The sequence below is a fragment of the Gobio gobio genome, assembly GCF_949357685.1.
Source record: "Gobio gobio genome assembly, chromosome: 20".
NCBI lineage: Eukaryota > Metazoa > Chordata > Actinopteri > Cypriniformes > Gobionidae > Gobio > Gobio gobio.
This window is the reverse complement of record NC_137113.1, coordinates 45,611,763-45,636,806: the sequence shown is the minus strand read 5'-3', so window position 1 is coordinate 45,636,806 and position 25,044 is coordinate 45,611,763. Positions and strand designations below refer to the sequence as shown.

Genomic DNA, 25,044 nt, shown 5'->3' with positions numbered 1-25,044 from the left:
ATCAGAGACATATATGTTGAGCGTGTGAACACAATGGCCAATCAGAGACATGTATGTTGAGCGTGTGAACACAATGGCCAATCAGAGATATACATGTTGAGCGTGTGAACACAATGGCCAATCAGAGACATGTATGTTGAGCGTGTGAACACAATGGTCAATCAGAGACATATATGTTGAGTGTGTGAACACAATGGCCAATCAGAGACATACATGTTGAGCGTGTGAACACAATGGCCAATCAGAGACATACATGTTGAGCGTGTGAACACAATGGCCAATCAGAGACATACATGTTGAGCGTGTGAACACAATGGCCAATCAGAGACATAGAGTCTCAATCAGCTCTCATGATAGACATCACACTGTACTTTTATATGGAATCTTTCCGCCACTGAATAGAAAATAAACAATGAATTCTGTCACAATTCTGACTTTATAACGTGCAATTGTGAGTTTACATCTTGCAAATCTGAGAAAACTCAGAATCGTGAGTTGCATGTGAGTTGTAAAAAGTTTATATCACGCAATTCTCAGAAAAAGAGTCAGAATTGTGCGATAAAAAGCGTGTGAACACAATGACCAATCAGAGACATATATGTTGAGTGTGTGAACACAATGGCCAATCAGAGACATATATGTTGAGCGTGTGAACACAATGACCAATCAGAGACATACATGTTGAGCGTGTGAACACAATGGCCAATCAGAGACATGTATGTTGAGCGTGTGAACACAATGGCCAATCATAGACATATATGTTGAGCGTGTGAACACAATGGCCAATCAGAGACATGTATGTTGAGCGTGTGAACACAATGGCCAATCAGAGACATATATGTTGAGCGTGTGAACACAATGGCCAATTAGAGACATACATGTTGAGCGTGTGAACACAATGGCCAATCAGAGACATATATGTTGAGCGTGTGAACACAATGGCCAATTAGAGACATACATGTTGAGCGTGTGAACACAATGGCCAATCAGAGACATGTATGTTGAGCGTGTGAACACAATGGCCAATCAGAGACATATATGTTGAGCGTGTGAACACAATGGCCAATCAGAGACATAGGGCCCTATCTTGCACCCAGCGCAATTGACTTTGTACACCGACGCATGTGTCATTCCTATTTTGCACCCGCGCAAAGCGCGCTTTTCCCTCCACAGAAGCACGTCGCTAAACTAGTGAATGAACTTGCGCTACCTGGGCGGTTCAGCGCAAAAAAGGAGGCGTGTTCCGGCGCAAACAATCCCTGGTGCTATTTTGCTGTTCCATTAAACAATTGCGCCACTGACCAGAAAAAACCTAGTCTAAAGTCAGTGGCGCGTTGTTCATTATGCTATTTTAAGGGCGCATGCTTGACCATAATGTATAGCGTGCACAACGCGCATACACTTTGCTCATGTAATCTACACAGATGCAACAGTTATTTTTGCAAATCATAAATTGTTACACTAAAAAAATATTAACACATGAGATGACGGAAATCATTGTGGTGTGCCACGAAGATGTGAAAAAATAGGCATAAATCTAGCTTACAAATGATTCAGGCTAATTGTAATAATTAAGGATAAGACCTGTTTGCCCAATAGTGGCAAGACATATATGTATATAAGGACATCTGACAAATTGGTTTGTCCGTCAAGAACCAGGAAAAAAAATCGACTGAAAAACTGAAAAAACTGAAAGACTGAAAAAAAAAAGACTGTGAAATCACCTTTACCATAATGTACAACATTACAACTTCACTTCTCTGTCTTTCACTGCTCTTACAAGAACATCAGTCTCCTCGGCTGTGAACCGCTCCTGGCGTGCGCCTGGTAAATACGTCATAATAATAGCAATCCATAATGGAACTTGCGCACCTGCTTTTAAAGGGAATGTTGGATGACGCTCGGATTGGTTTATTCACGTTACGCCCAAACCACACCTATGAATAATGAAGCTACTTCAGACCAACCCATTTTAGATTTGCGCCGGGCGCAAGAGCCATTTATCCCGCCGGGAAAATAGCAACAGCGCCGAGACCCGCACACAAAGTTACTTGCGCTTCGCGCTTTGACACTTGCGTTTCAGATCGTTAAAATAGGGCCCATAGAGTCTCAATCAGCTCTCATGATAGACATCACACTGTACTTTTATATGGAATCTTTCCGCCACTGAATAGAAAATAAACAATGAATTCTGTCACAATTCTGACTTTATAACGCGCAATTTTGAGTTTACATCTTGCAAATCTGAGAAAACTCAGAATCTTGAGTTGCATGTGAGTTGTAAAAAGTTTATATCACGCAATTCTCAGAAAAAGAGTCAGAATTGTGCGATAAAAAGTCGCAATTAAAGGCGGGAAAACAATTGCAGCCAGATCCCCTGGATCAACTTCAGTTTAAGCTTGAGGTCCAAGAATATAGTTGTGATATTTCTTTAATCAGCCCTTATTTAGAGGTTTTAGACCTACATCTTTCCAGCTACCCAAATATATTCTCAACCCTGACTGTACCAGCTGATGAAAGCATGTTAACCCCAGCCTCAGCTGTTAACTTCAGGCTCAGATTCCTCATCTGGTTCAGATATCTCCCTTTGATCAACCGGGCAAGTCTCCACCGCACCAAAAGCTGCCCATGTGGTGTAAGTCTTGGAACAACAGCGTATTTATGAGTGCCTGTGGTCAGGATTTTGTAGTTCATTATTTCATTTTATTATTATTATTTTTGTAGCCGTGTTCTGGAGTTTCACAGTGTTGTCTACCCTTCTTTGGCAGCAGGACTGGTGTAATCTTTAGCAGTTCCTCGAGGTTCAGAAGGGGCCATCGGATGTTATGATGTCTGGACAAAGGTGTAGCTGTGCTTCAATGTTAGCTTTGAAACACGATCTAATAAAACCTAGCTCTTGAGATGCCATGACGTACGTCTTTTTTGGTTTCCTCTCATATCTGCAAGGTCATATGGAGTGTATAAGTATAGAATTTGGGCTACAAAAAGACACAAGATCGCTATGTGAAGAAAATATCCTTTAACCACACGCTTCCTCTGACCCAATGTTTGCCAAGTCGCAAATTAACATTGATTTAGTAACAACAGAAGCCTTTTGTTTAAATACCTCCCCCGAAAACAAAAAAAAAGGGCTCAAGTTTCCATCTTGTTCTTTTCCTTCACATAAAAATTTCACGATGAAATGCGGCTTAGGGTGGGGAGATGGACGTCTTACTGGACTCGGCTCAATTGGTCAGTGCACTTGACTGATGGCCGCTGCACAAACACTGTCATCGCTCTGTTTAAACAATCACTTATCTCACTGAAGTAGGGCACTTCACACACACATTCGAGGAGAACAAGAGATGTGAAGGAAAGGAAACGTCCTCGCAGACATGTTTGAACATTAGATGTTTATCGAGGAGGAAAGAGAAAGGGAAAGAAAAGCGAAAGAGACGTCCATATGGAAATGAAGACCTGGAATGTTATATCCATCCCCAGACAAATAAATGACTGACTCGGTCTTTGGGAACCCGATCCCGATGTCTGGGGAATCTCAAAAAGTAACGATAATCAAATATATCAACCGCTGCGTTTCTGTTCATCTGCTGCGGGCTGTATTTCACAGAGCGCTGAATGAGAATAGCAACGGCTACATCATCTCTGCCCAAATGTCTGATCAGCTTCACATATGCTGGCTGCTGCTCTGCTTTTGATGGCATACGATTCAAATACTTCATTGAGAAAGAGCAGAGAGAGAGAGAGAGAGAGAGAGAGAGAGAGAGAGAGAGAGAGAGAGAGAGCGAAAGAGCAGAGAAAGAGAGAGAGAGAAAGAGAGAGAATGAGGTGGAGGAGCAGTGATGAATGCCTGGATGCTAGACGTGAAATAAATCCTCCGTCCCTCCGTCTGTACATCCATCATCTATCCATCCATCTATCCATCCATCTATCTATCTATCTATCTATCTATCTATCTATCTATCTATCTATCTATCTATCTATCTATCTATCTATCTATCTATCTATCTATCTATCTATCTATCTATCTATCTATCTATCTATCCATCCATCATCCATCATCCATCATCCATCCATCCATCCATCCATCATCTATCCATCCATCTATCCATCTATCCATCTATCCATCTATCCATCCATCTGTCTATCCATCTATCATCTATCCATCTATCCATCCATCCATCCATCATCCATCCATCCATCCATCCATCCATCCATTATCTATCCATCCATCCATCTATCTATCCATCTATCCACCCATCCATCCATCCATCCATCCATCCATCCATCCATCCATCCATCCATCCATCCATCCATCCATCCATCCATCCATCCATCCATCCATCCATCATCTATCTATCTATCTATCTATCTATCTATCTATCTATCTATCTATCTATCTATCTATCTATCTATCTATCTATCTATCTATCTATCTATCTATCTATCTATCTATCTATCTATCTATCTATCTATCTATCTATCTATCTATCTATCCATCTGTCCATGTATCTATCTATCTATCTGGCTGTCTGTTTGTCACATCTTAGTTTTTATGCACAACATTTAAAAGCATTTTTTGAAATCATTATTCTTTCGATGTGAAACCCTTTAAAAGTCAGTGTGGAAGTGAAGCTGAGCTGGTGGCTGGACGATGATCAGATTCATTGATCAATTCTATGGTTTCTCTTTAATTTAGAGATCAGCTACTGAGAAATGTGATTCACAGTAATCCCGAGATTAAACCTTGAATGTATTCTTGACACAGGGGAGCAGGAGCATAACCGCACTGAATCTGAGGCACCTTTCAGCTTAATGACAAATGCAGCGGTGGCCACAGCGCACTCATATTTTACAGCGTTCGATGCTGAGAGTTCATCCAAGGGTCGGACAATAATTCTTGGAAATCAGCAAAGGCCCGCAGCAATATCACATACCGTAGGATAATAGTGAAATAATTCAGGTAAAACAAGACATTGTGGTAATTATTGAGCCCTGAGAAAAGAGAGATCTCATTACTGGAGTGCTTAGACAAATTGAATCGAAGATTTGGTTTTCTTCCATAATGTTTTACAATGAGTTAGCCTACCAAAGAAAACTTAGTCTGATAATTATATCTTAATTTAAATTAAATTACTCACTAGACAAGAAAATCCAGCACACAGGTCAAACTTTTAGTGTAAAATGTGTACTTGTGCCAAATATTTATTTTCCATTGTGAACTGCCAAACCACACTGATGAGAGATAAGGCGAATAAAAATAAGCAGATGCTTGTTTGGAATAACATGCACCAAATCAATCACAATAACACCATAACCGAGTATTTAAAAAAAAATACTTTGCAGTCAATTCTGAGAATTTTCTCAGACTTTTTTTTATTTGAAATGTATCTTTTAAAAAGCATAAGCTAATCCTATACATCTATTTTACTTTCTTTACATTTCTTTCTAGTATTACATGACACGACTTTACTCTTGTCCATAGGCAGAGTTTGGGGCGGGGGGGTTGATGCCAATAATCGACCAGATGATTGACCAAAGCCAATGATTTTGTCTGAGCAGAAAAATAAATAATTCATATTTTTTCATTTTATTGGTCTTATCTTATACTTTTTGTGTAGAATGAGTAAAGCTGATTGTTTTTAGGAATGACAAAAAAATTTAAAAGTACAATTTTTAGGCTGATTATTTTTTAGGCCACTCTATACCTCAGTGGTCTAACAGCGCTCGTCAATGTCAAAATGATTGAGATGGCCAATCGAATCAAAGAAGGCTGGTCTTACTGTCACACACAGTGAAAGATGTAAGTAGATGCAAGTCTTAGACAACTGTTTTATGAAATGTTCAGCTACCGTCATTAATTGACAATCTAGTGATGCAAACTACTCAACTTTTTATGAAATTTCGCCGTTTTAAATTGACAAAATGCGATTATGATTCATGTAGGCATAATTCATAAATGAATGTGACGACGAGGTAAAAAACGTTTGTAATTTCTACATATTAGACAAACGAGTAAGAGGGAATTTGTGCACATTTTAAAATAAAATATTATTTGCAAATAGTTTAAATTGATTACTTCATTAGCCTACAACAATTAGACCTAGAACTTTACCAATCTTATTTATTTCATTAAATCCCTTTTAATCCTTCAATTATTCAATTCCTTTATTATTATTATTATTATTATTATTATTATTATTATTTATAATAATATAAATTATACCCCAGTGAAACTCCGCCTATGCTCTTATCTTAGTTTATTTTTGTCTTAAAGGTACACTATGTAACTTTAAAAACTGCCTGCATTTTGTGGAAGAACCTTTTTTTGGTTGTGCTTTGCCTTTGCCTGTGCGGATGAATATGGTTATCCTGCTGTCCATAAAACATTCACTACTAGGCTTAAAGGGTTAGTTTTCCCGAAAATGAAAATTAGCCCATGATGTACTCCCCCTCAAGTCATTTAGTGTATATGACATTCTTCTTTCAGAGTAATATTAAAAATGTCCTGGCTCTTCCAATCTTTATATTAAAGAAGTTATGAACTGAGAAATCAACTTTCCCTTCAGCTTTTGATATATAAAAGGTCATGGTAATATAAGAATATCCTGTAAGTTGCAGAGCTGAAAACTTCCTTGTTAGTCAAAGAAAAGCTTTTATAGACACCAGGTCCAGAAAACGAGAGATCTCAGAATATGCGGATCTCTTACATAACAGGACCTATAGACGCCGCCTCTACAGATTAATCGGCTTCTGTAGCCCCGCCCACCGACTCGTGAGCTAAGGATCGCGCTACCAAGCTATAAACATGGCGTTTTGGCGAGTGAGTGAATGTGTGTGTGTGTGTGTGTGTGTGTCCGCACGAGTGTGTGATTTAATCATTGTGTTTGTTTGATATTTTGCGAGTCCTCTGAGCATTTCCCCATACGATACCCATATGGACTGACGGTTGAAGCTCATTAAATATGCAAATCTTATCCAATCCTAGCCGTGGGCGTTTACTGCCAAGTCTTCAGTTTGGCACGCCCATCAAATCCGAGTGTTTTTCAGAGAGCGTCAAAACCAAGGCAGAAAATAGCCTATTACTTATTCATTATGATGTTTTTGAATGTAAAAACCACACAAACGTCATAAGTTGACCTCAGACAACAGTATAAAAAAATAAAAAAGCCAGTTCATGACAGCTTTAAAACTTTACAAACTCTTATCTCTGTCGTATATGCGTTCACGAGAGACTGGCGTTCCAGTGTATGACGTGGGACCTGGAAGCACAGAGGATATAGCAAAACAAAACTTGGTTCTCGCGAGAACTAACATTTTCTCACCGGAGCGTCCTACGTCATACTCTGTAACGCTAGTCTCTCGTGAACGCGCGTAGTACTCCTGTGACACATTTAGTGCTCCGTTCGGAAACAACAGAAGATACTTGCATGTTTCCCGGAAGAGTACAATTCAGGGGCATCAGTTTGTGTTGAAAAGTGGTGGGGACAAAAGATCAGATGAAAAAACATTACAGCTGGACGGGAAAAATATTGAATAACGGCGCATCAAAATGGGCATAGCTTAGGCCAGTCAACAACACGAAAATACTTAGCATAAAACCCTCAACAATGTCGACTGCACATGTAAAAGTCCCTGCAACACCTGCTCAACCGAACGTCAAGTCAATGATTACATTGAAATTCATTACATATGTAAAAGAAAACACATCATAAGCATACAACGCAATGTCACAAACCCGACTCAAGAGTGTGGCTGTTTGTCATGTTCACAGAGAGAGAATGTATAACTTGGACAAGAAGAAACTGTGTCAAGAATTTGTTCAAGTTACTGATCGGCGCATGCATGTTTTTGGGTCATTTTAGAATCAGTAATAGTTTATTTTGTTTAACCCTCGTGCACTGTTCGATTTCTGGTTACACTCCTTATGGTCCGGGTCAAATTGACCCTAATTGGATTCAATACAATTCCCCAAAAATCACACTATGAAAAAACACACACAATCAGGTACAAACAATTCACTTTTAATATCAATACATTTCACACATTACAAAGAAAAAATATCTGAATTTACGATTTATAAAAATACTTTTAACCATTTTTATTTTTATTTTTAAGATTGGCCCTTAGGACACTTGCCTTTATACATTTAGAACAATACTATCTTAGTCTAAACCTAAAGTAATTTTGACCAACTATATAGCATTTTAAAGCTTTCAGACTCTAATTTTCATATTTGGTGACTGATTTTCAAAAGAGATGACAGAGCAGTAGATAAATAGCGATAGATTCGTCATTTGTGATGTGGTGCCAAATTATAACGTGCGCTCTGACTCTTTCCATATGTTATTTATATGCATTTTAGAGATTGAATTCAAATAAAATATTAACATTACTGCTCAAACTACTTCTGAATAGGATGTCTACTTCATAGATATTTTGAAAAGTATGAAAATATAACGTTCAGAACACTCAAACCATATATGGAAATCGAAGAGTCTACATGTCATCTAGTGGAAAACGTTGGTACTGCACACAAATTTTTTTTTTTTTTTTGAGATATCACCCTAAAATTTGGTACAGAATTTGTTCAGATATTTAGCTTTGATTTTCTTGAGGTTTTAGAATTTAACATGTTTTGTAAAATGTATATCTTATATAAAATATAAAAATATATATGTTATATATTTTCATTTTCATAAACTTCTATAACTTGTTTTAAACTTTACTTTTACGACTTATACAGTGATGGCCGATTTCAAAACACTGCTTCATGAAGTTGTTAATAGTTGAAGAGCTCTGAGATACAACAAAGTGTTTTGTATTTTGTGTCTGTACAGTTGCTTTTGAATAGCTGTCCTATATGGGTCAAATTGACCCACAAACAGCAAGAGTGTATAACATTTTGATATGCACATTTCACAACGCATTATCATGTTGAAACTTTGCATGCATGTTAATGACCCTAAATGAGAAAAGGTCACACAATTTCAAGAAAAACAATGTAGGTTAGATAGTATTTCAGATAGATTGAAAAAATAAATTATAGGTCATTTTTACCATTTGTGGCATACAAAAAATATTTCTGTATTGAAAAAATGGGGAAAAGCTAATTTATTTTTTGCTTCATAGGTTAGTAAAAAACTAAAATAACAAAATATAACCAAGAAATGTTATTATTTTGGGTCTCTACAATTGCCTTAGAACATTAAAATATGCGGGTCAAATTGACCCGTGAACATCACAAACGTAACAGTAAATGTGTGTGTATATGTCAAAACACATCAGCGTGTTGAAACTTTGCATGCATGTTCATGACCCTAAATGAGAAAAAGTCACAAAATTTAAAGAAAAAAAACAGGTTAACTGATATTTCTGACAACTTAAAAATCAAAACGGGTCAAATTGACCTGCAACATAACACAAGGGTTAAGTTACTTTTTTTGGAAAATGTACATTGTTTCTGTCTGTATCTAAACTGCATTGCATGTTTTGTGCAAATAAACCTTCAACATTTCTTGGTTCGCTTGATTTTTCAGAACATTTTAACCAAATGCTTTCAAAAAGTGGTGGGGACAAAATCAGCCATTTCAAAAAGTGGTGGGGACAAAATCAGCCATTTCAAAAAGTGGTGGGGACAAAATCAGCCATTTCAAAAAGTGGTGGGGACAAAATCAGCCATTTCAAAAAGTGGTGGGGACAAAATCAGCCATTTCAAAAAGTGGTGGGGACATATCCAAAACCTATGGTACAATTGCCATTGATCTTCAAATTCCAAAAGTTTTCACCCCCCGGCTCTTAATGCATCGTGTTTCCTTCTGGAGCATCAGCGAATGTTTCAACCTTTTTTAATAGTAAAATATCATATTCAGGACAGTACTAAATAAAAAAAATAGCATGCATTTTGTATAATCTTTCTTATTTTCTTATATATAGATTCTGCAAGGGGTTCTCAAACTTTTTCTTGCCACTGTACAGTATATCATACAATATACCGTTTTCTTTTTTCATTTCCTATCCCATCTCACCTGTATGAATTATTTCATGCAAATGGAGAAAAAAATCAAATATATACCAAAAAGCAGCAACTTTTTTACATTATCAAATGGTTTCATCTGACCTGTGAAGTTGCTCACGCACCATAATATACTGACAAAAACATGCTGGGGACGGAAAAATGGAAAATCATTTCACAGTTCTGCGAAATCCAGCCCAGGCAGTGAGTGAGGGTGATTTATGGAGAATGAAACAAGCAGATATAGTGAGGTGCAGAGAACAGTGCCAATGGTCAGGCCATTCGCTGCATTAATGTGGAGTGTAATGGTCTTGCTGAGGGAGTGATGATGGGAAAATGGCCTTCCTGTTCAGGAGCCCTTGAAGTGATTGATAACGGTGAGGAGAGAAAACAGCGGCCTATGACCAGTCGCACTCTCCTTTAGTCAACGTACGGATAAACAAACGAGGAGGGAGGAACGTCTTGGCCTCTCCTTTGACCAGCTGTCCCACAAGACACGGGAACAGCTGTTATTTTACCACATCCACAGACTAGTACAAATTTCTAATGGTGATACGTGATAATGATCATTCACAGAACTTTATGTTGACATTCAGCATATCAGAACTATCTGTTATTAAACAGAGCGGCGGATCCATTAGCCAAAAAAGGTTTGCACTCAAGAAGCCTATTCTCTTTTTCCCCTCAAAAAGAGTAATGTACTTTATTTATTTTATAATTCACTCTGGTTCCATGAACCTTTACTTTTCCATTCCACAAAAAGTTCTTTATCCACCTTATTTCCTACGCCACATGACGCTTTGCGCGAATTATGGGTGTAACTTTCGTTTATGGAAGCATATGGGTAGCAGCAATATTCAGTTTGAAAAGCAATATGTAAAATGGCAATGTATTTTTCTTAATTGCATTTACACTCACAGTCAAAGCTGCACTATGTAACTTTTCCGTCCGCTAGAGGTCGCCTATTCAAAACAAAGGCGTAGTTTGATGATGTCAAGTTTGAGCGCAGACTCTTGGGACATGTGGTCTTCACCTCACAGCCGGTGGGAAAGAGTCGGGATAGGACTCAGGCAGAAATCATGTTGATGGATGTGATTATTAACGTTACTGTAGTCTGAAGCAGAGCAGGACCGAGTGTTGTGGAGCTGAGAAACCGCTGGAGCGATTGTTAAAGGGTTAGTTCACCCAAAAATGAAAATTCTGTCATTAATTACTTACCCTCATGTCGTTCGACACCCGTAAGACCTCCGTTCATCTTCAGAACACAAATGAAGATATTTTAGTTGAAATCTGATGGCTCTGAAAGGCCTCCATTGGCACAATGCACTTTACACTCTCAAGACCCTTAAAAGGTACTAAAGACGTCGTTACAAAGTCCATCTCACTACAGTGGTTCTACAATAACTTTATGAATCGGCGAGAATAGTTTTTGAAAAAACGACTTATGTAGTGATGACGATTTCAAAACACGGCCTCATGAAGCTTCGAAGCGTTATGAATCAGTGAGTCGAATCATGATTCGGATTGCGTGTCAAACCGCCAAACTGCTGAAATTTGGCGATTCAAACTGCTGATTCGACTCACTGATTCATAACGCTTGTGATATTATGACGTTACACTGTGCGTTCTCTTGGCGGCTGCTATGACACTTGTTCACACCGCAGTGAGAGTAAAGTGTTTCTGCAGAATAAAACAAGAAACCGAGGGGAACACAGATATGACACAATTGACAGGCGACGCCATCACACGTCCCATTTCCTTGGATAAAATAGCATTTTCTCACGATTTACAAATACAACCCCAAATCAGAAAAAATTGGTACAGTCAGGAAAACGCAAATATAAAAAAAAAAGAAGTGATTTCTAAATTTACTTTGACTTGTATTTCATTGCAGACAATATGAACAAAAAATAGTTAATGTTTTGTCTGGTCAACTTCATGTCATTTGTAAATATGCATCCTTTCCTGTCATTCAGACCTGCAACACATTTCAAAAAAAGTTTGGACAGTAAAGCATTTACCACTTTGTAATGTTGCCATTCCTTTTCACAACACTTAAAAGACGTTTAGGGACTGAAGACACCAAGTGATGAAGTGTTTCAGGTGTAATTTTGTCCCATTCTTCCTGCAAACAAGTCTTAAGGTAGGCAACAGTACGGGGTCTTCGTTGTCCACACATTCTCTATTGGAGACAGGTCGGGACTGCAGGCAGGCCAGTCAAGTACCCGTACCCTTTTCCTCCGCAGCCAGGACTTTGTAATGTGTGCAGAATGTGGTTTTGCATTGTCTTGTTGAAATATGCATGGACGTCCCTGGAAAAGATGTCTTCTTGAAGGCAGCATATAATGCTCAAAAAACTCTATGTACTTTTCAGCATTAATGGTGCCTTCACAGAAGTGCAAGTTACCTTTGCCAAGGGCACTGACACAACCCCATACCATGACAGACCCTGGCTTTTGGACTTGTTGCTGGTAACAGTCTGGATGATCCTTTTCTTCTTTGGTCCGGAGCACACGGCATCCATTCCTCCCAAAAAATACCTGAAATACTGATTCATCTGACCACAGTACACGTTTGTGTGATGGTCCATCCCAGATGCCTCCGAGCTCAGAGAAGTCGACGGCGCTTCTGGACACTGTTAACACGCTTTCTTTTGGCACAGTACAGTTTTAACTGGCATTTGTGGATGTAACTACGTATTGTGATACTTGACAAAGGTTTGCCAAAGTAGTCCTGAGCCCATGTGGTGATATCGCTTATAGATGAATGACGATTCTTGATGCAGTGCCGCCTGAGGGATCGGAGATCAGGGTTGTTCAGCTTAGGCTTGCGCCCGTGTCCTTTAAACACTGAAATTCCTCCAGATTCCTTGAATCTTTTAATTATGTTATGCACTGTTGAATGTGAAATATCCAAATCTCTTCCTATCTTTCTTTGAGGAAGATTGTTTTTTAACATTTCAATAATTTTCTCACATATTTGTTGGCAAACTGGTGATCCTCGGCCCATCTTTGCTCCTAAAGGATTAGACCTTTCTTGGATGCTGCTTTTGTACCAAATCATAATTACAATCACCTGTTGACATCACCTGTTTCAAATCACATCATCATTACTAGCCCTAAATTGCTCCTCTCCCAACTTTTTTTGAAATGTGTTGCAGGTCTGAATGACAGGAAAGGATGCATATTTTCAAATGACATGAAGTTGACCAGACAAAACATGAAATAGTTTGTGTTCATATTGTCTGCAATGAAATACAAATCAAAGTAAATTTAGAAATCACTTCTTTTCTTTTTTTTTTTTGCGTTTTCCATACTGTCACACACACACACACACACACACACTCGACGCACAGACACTCGCGTCAGTCTCCTGCTCACATCGAGTTCTCTTTTGCTCTTGAACAAACAATAACAACAACACAGAGAATTTTGAGTATTCTCATATTAGGAGTCTTAAATTAGTTAAATAACGTCTTAAATTAACTTACAGAGTTGTGAGGAAATGAGATGCGCGGGACAGCGCATGAGATCCGCGTCATGTTCGTCAGCGGCTGTTCTTAAAGTGACAGTAGCACTGATGATGCCTGTCATTAATGTTCATCAAAGAACAACGGGAACAGAGAAAATTGTAGCTTTTATGATGATTAATCTATATTTTAGTTATTATTTATGCAGTTAAGAAAGGTGTTTGATAACTATTACATTTCTGTATAACAGGGAAGGCCATGGGTAAATATAACATTTATTATAATGGGTTTATGTAAAGATTGTTTTAAGTTCACTTAAATTAAAAGTTGTTTTTTTAAAGCCTAATAAATGTTGAAATTGGGAGCTTTCAGTTATACTGTAATGTAACGTCATTAATGTTTCATAGAGACATTAGTATCAGTGATACTGGCCTTCATTCATAAAAACACGCCCTTACAACACATATTTCAAATATGCTGTCTTTAAAATGTTTCTACATTAATTTGGAGAGTAACTGAAATTATTACAAACTTGCGATTAATTACAGAAAAAAAATACAATTAATTAGTTAATTTCCCAGCTTCCCAGATTCCCAGCACTAGAAAAAAATTTATAATTATGAGGAAAAGAATGCAGAAGATCTCTTGTTATAACGTCACATTAAAATAGCAAACGTTACGTTATTCTTCTCATGATGTCTGAAAATAAAACATGAAGGAAAATTGACAGCTAATTCAGGAAAACTGCATAAGCTTTATTTGGAGGGCAACCTTATGATTTGAAATGACTCATTTCAGTCTTGAATGGAAACCGGAAGCGCCACCCATAATTCAAAACGCTCGTCGGGAATAGGTGGATAGTGGAAAAAGGGTCTTCAGATTAAAATATTCTCCACACTAAGAAAAAAAAATTATTTTAGGAACTGTTTGATCATGGGAACCAAAAATGGTTCTTCTATGGCATTGCCTAGAGAGGAAAAACAACTTTTGGAACCTTAACTTTTACTAAAATGTGGGTTTCATTTTAAACTGACATTGACCTCTACAATAAGAGTCTTATTAAAACACAGAGGGACCTTCCTTAAAAAAAGATCTGGCACACTTCACATTCTCTATATTAAAAAATACACATGCATGAATTTAATTTGCACAAGGTTTGATTTATTAGTGTATTCATAGTGTTTGTGCCTAGAACTTCAACTCTTATCTTAAAGGAGTAGTGCTCGTATCTCTTAAAAAATACAGTTTGCAAAAACTGCCATCTGTAGCATATAGATCATGTCAAACTTTATAACTTCAAACCCTGATCCAACATGTCCTTTGACACAGTAAACCTGCTTTTCATTGTACTGATGGCGAATAAACTGTGATTCTGACAGGAAAATTGCAATAAATTATGACCTTTGCTGCTTTGGTGGAAAGAATTGCTTGGAAATGTGATTTGAGAAGTGAATGGGTTAGAAGATGATTTCTGAAGATAAACGCTGGATAATTGTGGTGGATTTTTGTAGACAGAACGTGCCTTTGGTGAAGGGCTGTCACTCAAAAAAAGGCTCCGTTCCTGGTTTTCCCTCTTTGCGGTCGGCGTTCCAGTGGTCTCTGCGCTCATTAGGATATTTCTAATGATTGATGATCTAGTTTATATCTCTGGATGTTGTGTAGATTACAGTCCAAGTCACAACCGCTTCTGGAAGTCACGCTCCAGTGTGTACAATTTAATCTAATGTAATAAAGATATATAGATATAAAATAATTATATCTCGCAATTCTGACTTTATATCACACAATTCTGACTTTATATCTCGCAATTCTGACTTTATATCTCAAAATTCTGACTTTATATCACACAATTTTGACTTTATATCACACAATTCTGACTTTATATCACACAATTCTGACTTTATATCACACAATTCTGACTTTATATCACACAATTCTGACTTTATATCTCACAATTCTGACTTTATATCACACAATTCTGACTTTATAACACACAATTCTGGCTTTATATCACACAATTAGAACATTATATTGACTTGGCACTACAACTGAGCGGTTCTGCATTCACTGTGGGAGTTTCAGAAGAGGAACACTGCACTCCTGCAGTACCCGCCAGTCCAGAGTCTTGTCCTGTCACAGCCACTGACCAGCGTCCGGAGAGGGCTCTGCCTCCTGTCACGAGTCCCTTGCTCCGCCCACGCCGCCCAGGCGCCTTACTCTGCCTGCTCCGCCGTGGGCGTCCGCACTGCTGTGGTGGTCGTCTGCTCCGCCGTGGGCGTCCGCACTGCTGTGGTGGTCGTCTGCTCCGCCGTGGGCGTCCGCACTGCTGTGGTGGTCACCTGCTCCGCCGTGGGGCTCTCCAAGACCGTCTGCACTGCTGTGGTGGTCATCTGCTCCGCCGTGGGGGTCTCCAAGACCGTCTGCACTGCTGTGGTGGTCATCTGCTCCGCCGTGGGGGTCTCCAAGACCGTCTGCACTGCTGTGGTGGTCATCTGCTCCGCCGTGGGGGTCTCCAAGACCGCCTGCACTGCTGTGGTGGTCGTCTGCTCCGCCGTGGGGGTCTCCAAGACCGTCTGCACTGCTGGGGTGGTCATCTGCTCCGCCGTGGGGGTCTCCAAGACCGTCTGCACTGCTGTGGTGGTCGTCTGCTCCGCCGTGGGGGTCTCCAAGACCGCCTGCACTGCTGGGGTGGTCGCCTGCTCCGCCGTGGGGGTCTCCAAGACCGCCTGCACTGCTGTGGTGGTCTTCTGCTCCGCCGTGGGGGTCTCCAAGACCGTCCGCACTGCTGTGGTGGTCTTCTGCTCCGCCGTGGGGGTCTCCAAGACCGTCCGCACTGCTGTGGTGGTCGTCTGCTCCGCCGTGGGGGTCTCCAAGACCGTCCGCACTGCTGTGGTGGTCATCTGCTCCGCCGTGGGGGTCTCCAAGACCGCCCGCACTGCTGTGGTGGTCATCTGCTCCGCTGTGGGGGTCTCCAAGACCGCCTGCACTGCTGTGGTGGTCTTCTGCTCCGCTGTGGGGGTCTCCAAGACCGCCTGCACTGCTGGGGTGGTCGCCTGCTCCGCCGTGGGGGTCTCCAAGACCGTCTGCACTGCTGTGGTGGTCGTCTGCTCCGCCGTGGGGGTCTCCAAGACCGCCTGCACTGCTGGGGTGGTCGCCTGCTCCGCCGTGGGGGTCTCCAAGACCGCCTGCACTGCTGTGGTGGTCTTCTGCTCCGCCGTGGGGGTCTCCAAGACCGTCCGCACTGCTGTGGTGGTCTTCTGCTCCGCCGTGGGGGTCTCCAAGACCGTCCGCACTGCTGTGGTGGTCTTCTGCTCCGCCGTGGGGGTCTCCAAGACCGTCCGCACTGCTGTGGTGGTCGTCTGCTCCGCCGTGGGGGTCTCCAAGACCGTCCGCACTGCTGTGGTGGTCGTCTGCTCCGCCGTGGGGGTCTCCAAGACCGCCCGCACTGCTGTGGTGGTCATCTGCTCCGCTGTGGGGGTCTCCAAGACCGCCTGCACTGCTGTGGTGGTCGTCTGCTCCGCCGTGGGGGTCTCCAAGACCGCCTGCACTGCTGTGGTGGTCGTCTGCTCAGCCTTGGGGGTCTCCAAGACCGTCCGCACTGCTGTGGTGGTCGCCTGCTCCGCCGTGGGGGTCTCCAAGACCGCCTGCACTGCTGTGGTGGTCGTCTGCTCCGCCGTGGGGGTCTCCAAGACCGTCCGCACTGCTGTGGTGGTCGTCTGCTCCGCCGTGGGGGTCTCCAAGACCGTCCGCACTGCTGTGGTGGTCGTCTGCTCCGCCGTGGGGGTCTCCAAGACCGCCTGCACTGCTGTGGTGGTCTTCTGCTCCGCCGTGGGGGTCTCCAAGACCGTCCGCACTGCTGTGGTGGTCTTCTGCTCCGCCGTGGGGGTCTCCAAGACCGTCCGCACTGCTGTGGTGGTCGTCTGCTCCGCCGTGGGGGTCTCCAAGACCGTCCGCACTGCTGTGGTGGTCGTCTGCTCCGCCGTGGGGGTCTCCAAGACCGTCCGCACTGCTGTGGTGGTCATCTGCTCCGCTGTGGGGGTCTCCAAGACCGCCTGCACTGCTGTGGTGGTCGTCTGCTCCGCCGTGGGGGTCTCCAAGACCGTCCGCACTGCTGTGGTGGTCGTCTGCTCCGCCGTGGGGGTCTCCAAGACCGCCTGCACTGCTGTGGTGGTCGTCTGCTCCGCCGTGGGGGTCTCCAAGACCGTCCGCACTGCTGTGGTGGTCGTCTGCTCCGCCGTGGGGGTCTCCAAGACCGTCCGCACTGCTGTGGTGGTCGTCTGCTCCGCCGTGGGGGTCTCCAAGACCGCCTGCACTGCTGTGGTGGTCGTCTGCTCCGCCGTGGGGGTTTCCAAGACCGTCCGCACTGCTGTGGTGGTCGTCTGCTCCGCCGTGGGGGTCTCCAAGACCGTCCGCACTGCTGTGGTGATCGTCTGCTCCGCCGTGGGGGTCTCCAAGACCGTCTGCACTGCTGTGGTGGTCATCTGCTCCGCCGTGGGGGTCTCCAAGACCGCCGCACTGCTGTGGTGGTCGCCTGCTCCGCCGTGGGGGTCTCCAAGACCGTCTGCACTGCTAGGGTGGTCATCTGCTCCGCCGTGGGGGTCTCCAAGACCGCCTGCACTGCTGTGGTGGTCGCCTGCTCCGCCGTGGGGGTCTCCAAGACTGCCTGCACTGCTGTGGTGGTCGTCTGCTCCGCCGTGGGGGTCTCCAAGACCGCCTGCACTGCTGTGGTGGTCGCCTGCTCCGCCGTGGGGGTCTCCAAGACCGCCTGCACTGCTGTGGTGGTCTTCTGCTCCGCCGTGGGGGTCTCCAAGACCGTCCGCACTGCTGTGGTGGTCTTCTGCTCCGCCGTGGGGGTCTCCAAGACCGTCCGCACTGCTGTGGTGGTCGTCTGCTCCGCCGTGGGGGTCTCCAAGACCGTCCGCACTGCTGTGGTGGTCGTCTGCTCCGCCGTGGGGGTCTCCAAGACCGCCCGCACTGCTGTGGTGGTCATCTGCTCCGCTGTGAGGGTCTCCAAGACCGTCCGCACTGCTGTGGTGGTCTTCTGCTCCGCTGTGGGGGTCTCCAAGACCGTCCGCACTGCTGTGGTGGTCTTCTGTTCCGCCGTGGGGGTCTCCAAGACCGTCCGCACTGCTGTGGTGGTCGTCTGCTCCGCCGTGGGGGTCTCCAAGACCGTCCGCACTGCTGTGGTGGTCGTCTGCTCCGCCGTGGGGGTCTCCAAGACCGTCCGCACTGTTGTGGTGTTCGTCTGCTCCGCCGTGGGGGTCTCCAAGACCGTCTGCACTGCTGTGGTGGTCGTCTGCTCCGCCGTGGGGGTCTCCAAGACCGTCCGCACTGCTGTGGTGGTCGTCTGCTCCGCCGTGGGGGTCTCCAAGACCGTCCGCACTGCTGTGGTGGTCGTCTGCTCCGCCGTGGGGGTCTCCAAGACCGCCCGCACTGCTGTGGTGGTCATCTGCTCCGCTGTGAGGGTCTCCAAGACCGCCCGCACTGCTGTGGTGGTCTTCTGCTCCGCTGTGGGGGTCTCCAAGACCGTCCGCACTGCTGTGGTGGTCTTCTGTTCCGCCGTGGGGGTCTCCAAGACCGTCCGCACTGCTGTGGTGGTCGTCTGCTCCGCCGTGGGGGTCTCCAAGACCGTCCGCACTGCTGTGGTGGTCGTCTGCTCCGCCGTGGGGGTCTCCAAGACCGTCCGCACTGTTGTGGTGTTCGTCTGCTCCGCCGTGGGGGTCTCCAAGACCGTCTGCACTGCTGTGGTGGTCGTCTGCTCCGCCGTGGGGGTCTCCAAGACCGTCTGCGCTGCTGTGGTGGTCGTCTGCTCCGCCGTGGGGGTCTCCAAGACCATCTGCACTGCTGTGGTGGTCGTCTGCTCCGCCGTGGGGGTCTCCAAGACCGTCTGCACTGTTGTGGTGGTCGTCTGCTCCGCCGTGGGGGTCTCCAAGACCGTCTGCACTGTTGTGGTGGTCGTCTGCTCCGCCATGGGGGTCTCCAAGACCGTCTGCACTGTTGTGGTGGTCGTCTGCTCCGCCGTGGGGGTCTCCAAGATCGTCTGCACTGCTGTGGTGGTCGTCGTCACAATTCTGACTTTATATCTTGCAATTCTGACTTTATATCACATAATTCTGACTTCATATCTCGCAATTCTGACTTCATATCTCGCAATTCTGACTTTATATCTCGCAATTCTGACTTTATATCTCGCAATTCTGACTTTATATCTCGCAATTCTGACTTTATATCTCGCAAGTCTGACTTTATATCTCAAAATTCTGACTTTATATCTCAAAATTCTGACTTTATATCACACAATTCTGACTTTATATCACACAATTCTGACTTTATATCACACAATTCTGACTTTATATCTCACAATTCTGACTTTATATCTCACAATTCTGACTTTATATCTCACAATTCTGACTTTATATCTCGCAATTCTGACTTTATATCACACAATTCTGACTTTATATCTCGCAATTCTGACTTTATATCTCAAAATTCTGACTTTATATCACACAATTCTGACTTTATATCACACAATTCTGACTTTATATCACACAATTCTGACTTTATATCTCGCAATTCGGACTTTATATCACACAATTCTGACTTTATATCACATAATTCTGACTTTATATCTCACAATTCTGACTTTATATCTCACAATTCTGACTTTATATCTCACAATTCTGACTTTATATCTCGCAATTCTGACTTTATATCACACAATTCTGACTTTATATCTCGCAATTCTGACTTTATATCTCAAAATTCTGACTTTATATCACACAATTCTGACTTTATATCACACAATTCTGACTTTATATCACACAATTCTGACTTTATATCTCACAATTCTGACTTTATACCTCGCAATTCTGACTTTATATCACACAATTCTGACATTATATCTCGCAATTCGGACTTTATATCACACAATTCTGACTTTATATCACATAATTCTGACTTTATATCTCGCAATTCTGACTTTATATCTCGCAATTCTGACTTTATATCTCACAATTCTGACTTTATATCTCGCAATTCTGACTTTATATCTCACAATTCTGACTTTATATCACACAATTCTGACTTTATATCTCACAATTCTGACTTTATATCACACAATTCTGACTTTTTATCACACAATTCTGACTTTATATCACACAATTCTGACTTTATATCTCACAATTCTGACTTTATATCTCGCAATTCTGACTTTATATCTCACAATTCTGACTTTATATCACACAATTCTGACTTTATATCTCACAATTCTGACTTTATATCACACAATTCTGACTTTATATCACACAATTCTGACTTTATATCTCACAATTCGGACTTTATATCTCGAAATTGCAAGAAAAAAAGTCTGAATTGTGAGATAAAAAGTCAATTACCTGTTTTTATTTTTTATTCTGTTGCAGAAACAAGCTTCCATAATGATGTGTTGCTGTTCTGCCATGCAGAAAACAAGAGCCTGCAAGTGACTTGGCAATGGTAAAGTTTCAGGCAGCTCTGAATCACGGATGACTCTTTTCTTCAGGAAATGCAAATATAGTTCATTTAGCTCTGTTCATCACCCGTTTTGCACGACCGGTCTCTATATGCCGGATATTTCTGAGATACTGAAGCTGTCAAAAAGCAAGCCATGATGAATCTTGGCACAGATGAGGTGGCTGACAGAGGTTTTCATGGCCCACCGACATCCATGACCGAATCAGTCAAAATGGTTATTTAACTGGAGCCAGCAATCTGAAAAAAGTAGGAGGTTGGTGAGGGTCCAAAAACAACATTGCTTACACTGTCTTTTAGATGAGCTTGAGTATGAGAGAGAGCTTTCGGTCTTGAGAGGCTGCAAAGGGTTTGTCGAGTTTTATTAAAGGGCACCAGACATATTTGTCATTTTCAGATTAAACACTGAAAAGATTTGATTGGTTTACCTTCTTTTATAGCAGCCATTTATAACTCTGAAACTCTACTGTAAATGCCTGACACTAGACTTGGACAGTCTTGCTTCTGGGAGTTTTTTTTCCCCACTGTGCATAAACAACCATGCAAAGTAATGAATGGCAAATTATTATATATTCCACAATATTATTCAACCTTTCAGTTGAGTTTGCAAACATTGTTTGCCCTTTTAAGATGGATTATTATGGCTGTACAATGTTTAGAATCACACAGATGTATCATTATAAAGACATTTTTTATTTATTTGCTCTGCTCAGGTGAATTACGGGTCAAACTCTGCGTCTAAAGTCAGCTTGTTTTATCTTGAGTGAAGGCGTGCAGACAGAAATGGATGTGGGGTTGTAAGATGTTGCATATAATCACAAACCTTTTTGCTTCATCGTTCATTATGGGGCAAAGTTGAGAACAAACTGAGGGCATGTAAAGCCCAGTGTGAAATGAAATCCCTAACTGTGCTGAACAGTGCAGCTGGAAGTGTTTTAATGGCTTGTCACCACCTCTTCCACAGGGCTACAGCACTGTGAGCAACCCAAACTACTCGAATCCAAAGGAACAGACAGAAGAGGTTACATTTACAACCCCACGTCCCACGTTATCTGTCCTCCTCACAAAATGCTGTGCATTTTACAGGCGATTTGTTCCAGAAACATTTTTTGTTATGCGAAAGTCTCTTCACATCCTCTTCTGCTTGTATTTATATGTATACACCGATCAGGCATAACATTATGACCAGGTGAAGTGAAGTGAATAACACTGATTATCACCTGTTAGTGGGTGGGATATATTTGGCAGCAAGTGAACATTTTGTCCGCAAAGTTGATGTGTTTGAAGCAGGAAAAATGGGCAAGCGTAAGGATTTGAGCGAAATTGCCAAACTGTGATGGCTAGACGACTGGGTCAGAGCATCTCCAAAACTGCAGCTCTTGTGGGCTGTTCCCGGTCTGCAGTGGTCAGTCTCTATCAAAAGTGCTCCAAGGAAGGAACAATGGAGAACTGGCCACAGGGTCATGAAGGACCAGTGGAGAACCGGCCACAGGGTCATGAAGGACCAGTGGAGAACCGGCCACAGGGTCACGGAGGACCAGTGGAGAACCGGCCACAGGGTCATGAAGGACCAGTGGAGAACCGACCACAGGGTCATGGAGGACCAGTGGAGAACCGGCCACAGGGTCATGAAGGACCAGTGGAGAACCGGCCACAGGGTCATGAAGGACCAGTGGAGAACCGGCCACAGGCTCATGAAGGACCAGTGGAGAACCGGCCACAGGGTCATGAAGGACCAGTGGAGAACCGGCCACAGGGTCATGAAGGACCAGTGGAGAACCGGCCACAGGGTCATGAAGGACCAGTGGAGAACCGGCCACAGGCTCATGAAGGACCAGTGGAGAACCGGCCACAGGGTCATGAAGGACCAGTGGAGAACCGGCCACAGGGTCATGGGCAGCCAAGGATCATTGGTGTGTGAGGTGTGGTCAGATCATACAGAAGAGCTACTGAAGCTGCGTGTGCGTGGCGTACCTGGGGAACACATAGCACCAGGATGCACTATAGGGCAGGGGTTTACAAACTGGGGTCCTCCAGAAGGTTCTAAGGGGTCCCCAGAAAATTTCAGAGAATAAAAAGACAAAGCAAACATGGAAAAAGTCTACCGAACATTAACCATTTCATTTCTAAATGTTTCCAGAATTGTGTATGTGTGCTTTTTTTTTTTATCTTTCTAGTGAGTTTAAACCCCTTTATCTTGCTCACTGGGGTTGTAAGGCAGTATCCATAACGTAGTATGGACGCTGCTTACATTTATTGTGAAAGGTGCTTATACAAATAATTTTTAATTGAAAATGTTCTTCTTCAGGTTTATGCATGCAACATTAAGTATAGCAATGTACTTAATTAGTATTAAGTACTAATGTACTTTCGAGATGGAGGGGCAACATGGCGACCGGCATTCGAACCCCTCACCCGAATGTATTTTCAATGGCATATTATAAACTTACGAGAATACTTTATTACTTGAAAGAAGTAAATATACATTAATGAGCACATATATTTTTGAAAGAACTAAGTGTTTTTAGCTAAGAATAAACTAAAAAAGTTACACAGTGTAGCTTTAAGTTAGGAAACAATGTTATATTTATAATGTCACACTTACTATTTATCTAGTTTAAATGTTTTTTAAATGTTTTTTATCTAGTTTAAATTCAAAAATAGATGGATTTTAGGAAGGGGTCCCTTAAAAAGGTTCATCATATTTGGGGGTCCTTGGCATCATAAAGTTTGAAAACCCCTGCTATAGGGCATGGTGCATGATTATTAAGATTTTTGGTCTGGTTTTAATCAGTGCTGTAAAAATTAGCACGTTAACGCATTCTATTAATTATTTCAGTTTAACACGTTAAAAATATTGTGTAATGTAATTAACAACACGTACCTGTCATAATTTGGCTAGCGTAACATCACGCTCTTCTTCATACAAATGCTTTTTTCTGTGTATTTCATACCTTCCTAAACTGTTTTTCCTGTATTACAACTTTTAATTTTAACTTCAAATGTTTTGTTAAGTTTGTGCTTGAAAATGACTCTGTAGAACAATCCGCGCCCTGTTATCCTCTTGGCACCCAGAAAAAAAAGTGTTTTGAATTTAGTATTTTTTCATGTCATTTTAGAGCATAAGAAACAAATGGGGGAAACATTTTTGAAAAGTGATATTTTATTCATATGTTATGATATGTTCACTGGTAAAAATGATGTGTTGGATTTACTTAAAATATATATGCACCATTTTTGCATCACACTTTTTAAGTAAACCCAACTTAGAATAATTTTACTTAAAATTAACAAGAAAACCTTTGTTATATGTACTTAAATATTTGAGTTCACTCAACATTCTTTACTTAAAAATATATGTAACATGCAAGTATGTGCAAGTTATGTTAACTTAACATTACCTTGTAGATTCTATCGTGTTACATATATTTTTAAGTAAAGAATGTGAGTGAATTCAAATATTTAAGTACATATAACAAAGGTTTTCTTGTTAATTTTAAGTAAAATTATTCCAAGTTGGGTTTACTTAAAAAGTGTGATGAAAAAATGGTGCATATATATTTTAAGTAAATCCAACACATAATTTTTTACCAGTGCAGGACTCAATTGTTTAAAAAATAAAATGACATAAAATTGCATCTATAGGCAAAAACAATGGGTCAATTTTCAGGTTTCAGGATTTTTTTAAAATAAACTTTGTTTAAAGATGATTCTGAACTATGTTATGAAAGATATAACAGAATGCATTGATTAACCATTTTACTTTATGAAATATGTGGGTAAAATGGCTATACTTGGATTTTCCCATTCAATACAATGGATCTATACACTGCACCTAATTTGCATAATACTAATGTGTTCTTGGTGCAACATGTAATGAAAAAATAAGTATAATAATGGGAGTAATAATTGGCAACATTTTCATAATAATATCTAATATTTCATAGGAAAATGAATATGTAATTTCTTTCCCTATTCACTTGTTGTGTCTCCAAAATGCCTGATAAACATGATTTAAATCCAGTGGACATGTATGAAATCAATGCCCTGTTTT

General features: G+C 42.1%; 1 long non-coding RNA gene across 1 annotated transcript in view; it reads left to right on the top strand.

The window, feature by feature from the left end:
• Positions 1-25,044, top strand: part of LOC307117027 — a 527,365-nt gene that overhangs the window by 405,788 nt on the left and 96,533 nt on the right. The window lies entirely within an intron of this gene.